At 35.3% G+C, this 6,289-nt stretch overlaps 1 long non-coding RNA gene across 1 annotated transcript; it reads right to left on the bottom strand.

Moving 5' to 3' along the window:
* Positions 1–5,064: 5,064 nt before the first annotated feature.
* On the bottom strand, positions 5,065–5,920 carry LOC112495916 (uncharacterized). The gene is made up of 3 exons (XR_003062324.2): positions 5,676–5,920; positions 5,471–5,587; positions 5,065–5,376 (listed from the first exon to the last, which is right to left on the bottom strand). It is a non-coding gene; the product is annotated as an uncharacterized LOC112495916 (long non-coding RNA).
* Between the last annotated feature and the right edge of the window lie 369 nt (positions 5,921–6,289).

The following is a 6,289-nucleotide window of genomic DNA, read 5'->3' as shown; positions in this document are numbered from 1 at the left end:
CTGCCCGTCGTGGGAATTCTGAGTGGAGGAGGTGACTGAGCTATCTTTTTTAGGTGCTTGACAGCTTCTTTCTGAGCTTGACCCCATGGTGGAGTGTGCTTTTTAAGCATGCATGATAGCTGGTTGGTGTGGACCGCAACTTTAGGAATAAAGTCTCTGACATAATTAACAATTCTAAAGAATTGTTGAATTTGCTTTTTGTTGAGATCGATGTCTGGAAACTTTAATAATTCTGCTGCAATGTGTGGTCCTGGATGGTAGTGGCCATCTTTTAAGACCATGCCAAGAAATTCAATAGATTCCTTTCCTATGTTGCTTTTCTTTTCTGAAAGCATGATGCCATGTGTCTACACGATTTCCAGGAAATCTGAAAGGAGTTGTTAATGTGTTTGGTGATTATGGGAAAACAAAAGGATATCATAAATGTAGATTAAAACATGATGGAGAATTGGAGAAAAGATCTTAACCATTGCTTTTTGAAATAATGAGAGAGCAACTTTAAGACCGAAAGGTAGGACTGTCCACTGATAATGAGCATCAGGGATGCATAAGGCTGTTTTGGGACGGTCTTATGGAGAAATGCCAAGTTGCCAAAAACCAGCTTTAAGATCAAACTTTGAAAATACTTTTGCACCATGAAGATGAATGAATAGGGACTGGATCTTTGGAAGAGGAAATTTATCATCTTTAAGGAAAGCATTAAGTGGCCGGTAATCAATATCTCATTTTGCCACGAACTAATTCAGATCGCTTTTCAACATAGAAAACTTGACAAGCCCAATCTGAAGTAGTAGGTTCTATGAGCCCTTGCCAAAGCAATTGAGTGCATTCTTGCTTGGTGAGAGAGAGATCAGATGGGGGCATCCCTAGATGGGTAGCTTTTGTGGGATTGATATCTTCATTAAGCTTGAAAGGAAGATGGATAAAAAACTGTTCATTTTTCCAAAGTGGTGATGAATGAGTAAATTGGGAGTGATTTTCAAGACAAAGTTCAAGGAACTTTTGGGAAATGGAGATATAAGGGGGAGTTGTATTTGACAATGTATACAGACGGAGAACATCTATATAAGGCATAAACATTTGTTTGAATTTAATGCATGTTGGCGTAATGAAGAGATTTTTTACCAGTTGGAGGATATCAAATCCTAGGAAGAGATCTTTGTCTGGTACCTCTGAACCAACAATCTTTTGCCAAATGATACAATTTGGAAAGAACTGAATACCAATGGGTTTTTTGGAAATGAGAGATGTTTGAAAAATTTTTCCATTGGCGACTCTGAAGTATTTAGTATGGTGTTCCCAATAATCCGGAGGAAGGATTCGAGGATTGAGCATACTGCGCTGTGTGCCGGTATCAAGGAAACCAATGACTGAGACAGGTTTATGGAATTTAGAAGGGATGACCGAGATTTTTACTAAAGGACCAGGAAGTTTGGGACGAATGTGGTTAATTTCCTGAATAGTGGAGATCATAGAAATTTCATCTGGATCGGAGTCTGTTGAATCAGGAAGGATGAAGGTTGTATGATCATCTTTCTCTGACTATTCTGAGAAGATGGATTCAACATCTTCGTTGTCAGAAAGTATGGAAGATTGTTGTAGGTGTTGAATAAGACGAACAGACTAGGCTGACTTATTTGGGCAATTGCGGGCAAAATGGCCGGACTTTTTGCAAATAAAACATCTATTGTGTTTCTTCTTTCTAAACTGAGAAGGATCCTTTTTTCGGAAGTATCTGTAAGGCTTCTTCTGTTTTTTGGAAGAGGATTTATGGAAATGTTTCTGGAAGTGCTTCTTTTTGTTGGTTGGACAAGTGCACTTTTTGTCATCTTTGCACTGGATTTTGAGGTAGGGTTTTTTACAGGCTGAGGCAAAGGGTTCTTTGTGTTCAATAAGATCTTTGAAGAAATCTTTTGCTCGCAGATCTTATCAAGGCATAGCATGGTTAATTGAAAGATTTTTCCAAGGGAAACATTTGTTATGTCGAGATTAAAGGCTGTCAGTTGTCTTTGAAGCTCTAGTGGTAAAGATACAACAAAGACATGCTTTAAAGATGGATCATTGAATCCATTCAATTTGTAATAAAGCATGCTCATCCTTTTGTAATGCATTTCCAGGTGATGTCGTTTGAGAGAACATTTCATCTGGTGGTATTCTTTTCTAGATGCTTCAATTGATGCTGCGGGTTCTCCAATAAACTGCTTATAAATAACTGCAAGAGCTATAGGAATGGTGGTTTGAATCAATTAGAGTTGTCTGTATTCGCCTAAACTTTCAAACCAATCTCTTAGAGATCCAGTGAATCTGGAACAAAACTCTCGAAGAACATTATGAGATTGTGCATGAGGCCTTGTCATCTGCACATCAATCGATGCAGTAAATTCTTGGTGTCGAGCCTGCCATTTATGGCGAGGAATGTCATCAAATGTGAACCATGGTGAAGAAGTTGGTTTGGAAGAATTTTCAGAAACCAGAGGGATTGGTGGAGCCGGTTCTGTTTGTGAGCCTTAGTCATCATTATTATCATCAAAAGATTCTTCAACAACAGGAGTAGATGTACTAGGATCTTCTGTTTTTGTGGCCATTAGAAGACCAGAAATATCTGCATAATGAGACTCTGAGTCTGAAGAAGTGTGGTCAGATGAGTTAGGAGTATATGTGAAGGGTAAACTTTCTTCTGAAGTTGAATTTGAATCATTGTCTTGAAAATTGATTTGCTGATAATGGTACTGGTAAGCTGGAGCTTTGTCTATCTTTGGAGGTTCAAGAGTTGCTTTAGGAGAGTCTTCTGGAACTTGAAGATCTTCCTTGGGTGGAGGTTTTGAGATTTTGACTTTTGATTTGGCTCTTTTTGGCGAAGTATACTTTGGAGGTGGAGCGGAAGGAATATTTGGGTTCGTGGAATAAAGATGGGAAAGACCAAAGAATTGATCGTAAGTTGATTGTTTAGAGGGGGTGTAAAAAGGCTGATAGGATGTGAATAGTGGTGCTGGGATAGGTATGGACTGGGAAAGTTGTGCCTTGTCAGCATCAATTTTGGCCAATTCTGCCTTTAGCTTCCTAATCTCTACTTCTTTCTTATTGAATTCTGGACCCCAAAATTTACAATCCATAATAGCAACCATTATAATTTGATACTGCAAATTCAATTTCAACAATTTATAACAACTAATATTTATAGCTTCATACTCATACTAACCAATTTATTGATGTAATGAGGATGTCGGAAAAATGGTTAGCCCACTCAAAACGAACCTCATCTAATTCATCCTGAGTGTATGCGTTCTTTCCATTAAACTATTAATCATAAGAATTAATATTGTCAAACTTCAAAAATAATGACACATATAGGGAATAAAAGAAAGTTAAGATATCTCATCATCAACTTACATTGTTCGTTAATAAACTAACATATGCTATTATTTCCTTCATGTACCTTAACATATAATAGCCACTCTCCAGCTTTACGATATTGTCTCATACAAACCCATCCATTTTAGTTAAGGTACGTAATCAATAGGCTATAAAGTTACTTTTTTTTTTACCTTCACAATTCTCATCTTAGTATTATAATTCCAGTTTTCCTTACCATCTTCTGATGTAAAGAGTGCCATGGCACTGTATGAAAAACTAAATTGTTATCTCTTAATCATATTGAAGAGACTTAAACGATCAATTGTAAGAAATGGATTGGCATACATACATTTTAAAGAGTTGTTCTAAATTAGTTTGAGGACTAGACTGCATAGGATCTACATAAAACACTTCCTTTTTCACCACATCAAACACAAATAATACCTAGTGGTAGCTACAAAAGGAGAAGCCAAAAAAAGGGGCCAAAAGCAAAACCATGAATTAAGAAATAGCTGTAAAAGTAAAATGAATTCAGAAACAATAGTAAAAGTTTTAAATGAAAATTAGAACTTACGAAGGATTGTATGGCATGAGAATGAGTTATCCATTTTTGGCCTCTTTCTATAGCCTTTGGATTTGTTGGGTAAACCAAACTTGGACACATGAATCCAAATGATTTTATTCCTTTTCTAGTTGGTAGAATGGTAGAATCCAACATCCTTAATAGAAAATCAGTGCATCAATAAAAAAGTATACCATATTGATATTAAATAGTGTAGAGGAAAATCATAAAATAACTTACACCATATATACTTGAATAGCATTCACTCCTAGCACTTGCATTGACAGCAGATCATTGCAATCTTTCTTCACATTATAAGCACAAGCATCTCTTTGGAATACATTACAATAATCATATATGTCAAAACACCATCATTTTCACCAGGCAGGTATTTCTCACACAACTTCCCAAGTATTGTACTCCTTCTATTCTTCATAGGTTGCACTACAATTTTTTTTTGGCTTTATCCTTCTTTAAAAGTGCCTTTTTTGTTGGGCTGTCGAGATGAATCTCGCATATACCATCAGCGTAGTCAAAGTCCAATTATTTTTTACTACTTCCAACTCTTTTCCTCTCATTATTTGCATAATCCTTTGGAATTGAAGGATTCAATCTTGGACATTTCCTCAAAATGGCTGCAGTAACGTTTCTTGGTGACTTGACCAAATTATATGGCTCTTGTGAATATTAATTATATGAACTAGTAAGTTTATTAAACTAGATTGAATAGTAGATATACAAGGCAGTAAGCATATTAAACCAAGAAAAATATAGCTAATTTTATAAATAAACTAACATTCAGTACATCTCCTTCACTGTCATCATCGTAATCATCATTTTTAGCTGATTTCATTGAAATGGCAGAAGACTTCATCAGAATGGCAGCAATAGTGTTTTTTGGTGTCTCTTATTTCTTCTTAATTTCTTCCCTCATTCGCAGTGTTGATACTTTAAGTTGTTATTCCTTTTGACTGGACATTCATTTCTTCTTCTTCTCACTTAACTTGCTCAAATTATCCAACTCCTGTCAGCATTATTGACAAAAATATAAGTAAATTAAACTGTATTAAGTGGGAGATATACAAGGAAAGATATCTTAAACGAGGAAAAATTTAGCTAATTTTATAAATAAAGTAACCTAATGTACATCTCCCTCACTGTCATTATCATTGACTTTATTATGTGGGAAAGTGGAACTTCTTACATCTACATGGCGAGGTGTCCTCTTCAATTCTCTATAAATTTATTGCAACTAATCATCAATTGATTTTTTTCCAAGCATCTAGCTCCCTCTCTCACTCACTTCGAATGGGTCCACGAATGGTATGAAAGTATGTAGAAGCAGATATAAATTTGCCCAGGCCTTGCAAATGACCAGTTCGAGGAAGCTTTCCCAAGGCTTGTGCACGCAAGTCATTTCTTGCATCCAAAGTCAAGTAGTCTTTTTGGTCCTCCTTTAGCTTTTTTTGACACCCCACCATAAAGAAACTAATATTATTAAATGAGCATAGACCTAATATCATAACAGTTTTTGTTATGGTTAAACTTGATTACCAATTTCTTAATGACTTGTTCAGTTTCAAGGTCGTATCCTCCATTCTTTAGCATCCGAGCTCTCTTCCATAGCTCACTCCAATCAATTAAGTCTTTAGAAGTACCTGATTTTGTGCACTATTTTGATAAAGAATTTAGATTGGTTAACTGGTAAAAAATTTAGTAGTTCAAAATACCCTTTTTACTGATATATATACACACTTACAATTTCTTTCATTAATTCGACGTATCCTTTTCAACTAAGGTGGTGATTGCACTTGTTCAAAGCTCTCATATTCTTATTGACACAACTGATTTTCTGCAAAAGAAGAAACATCTTTTTAACACAGGGTAAATATGATGGAATTATCAACATATTACTTGTCCTAGCTTTAAAATACTTCCTTCAAATGATTCAGACAAATGTTTGTCGACAAACTTTACCCAAACAAGCCGCTTAATTTGGGGGTAATCAATTGGGGAAGTATACTATTTCTTTTTATCATTTATAAACTTCCAGATATTGTTTTTTGTCAGCATATACTTGAAGTTTTGAAACTTCGTTCCAATTGATTGTATTACCTACTTCCTACTTCTAGGATAAACAATAAAATGACCCTAAATATGGAGGAAGATTGTTTAAGTGTCAGTTAATAAAAATCCAAATATTATAACTAATAAATGAAAAATGACAAGAAAAGCTTTAAATAAAATGCAGCAAGTTTTTTCCCAGAATAGATTTCTACAAATGCTCTTTTGTCTTTGGAGGAACCTTATGGAAATCGGAATAAAGAATTGAAACTGATGTAAGAGCCAATACCCCAAGAAATGAAGCCAACT

Source organism: Citrus sinensis, chromosome 1, assembly GCF_022201045.2.
Source record: "Citrus sinensis cultivar Valencia sweet orange chromosome 1, DVS_A1.0, whole genome shotgun sequence".
NCBI lineage: Eukaryota > Viridiplantae > Streptophyta > Magnoliopsida > Sapindales > Rutaceae > Citrus > Citrus sinensis.
Note: the sequence above shows the minus strand (reverse complement) of the source record. Positions and strands in the feature narration are given on the sequence as shown.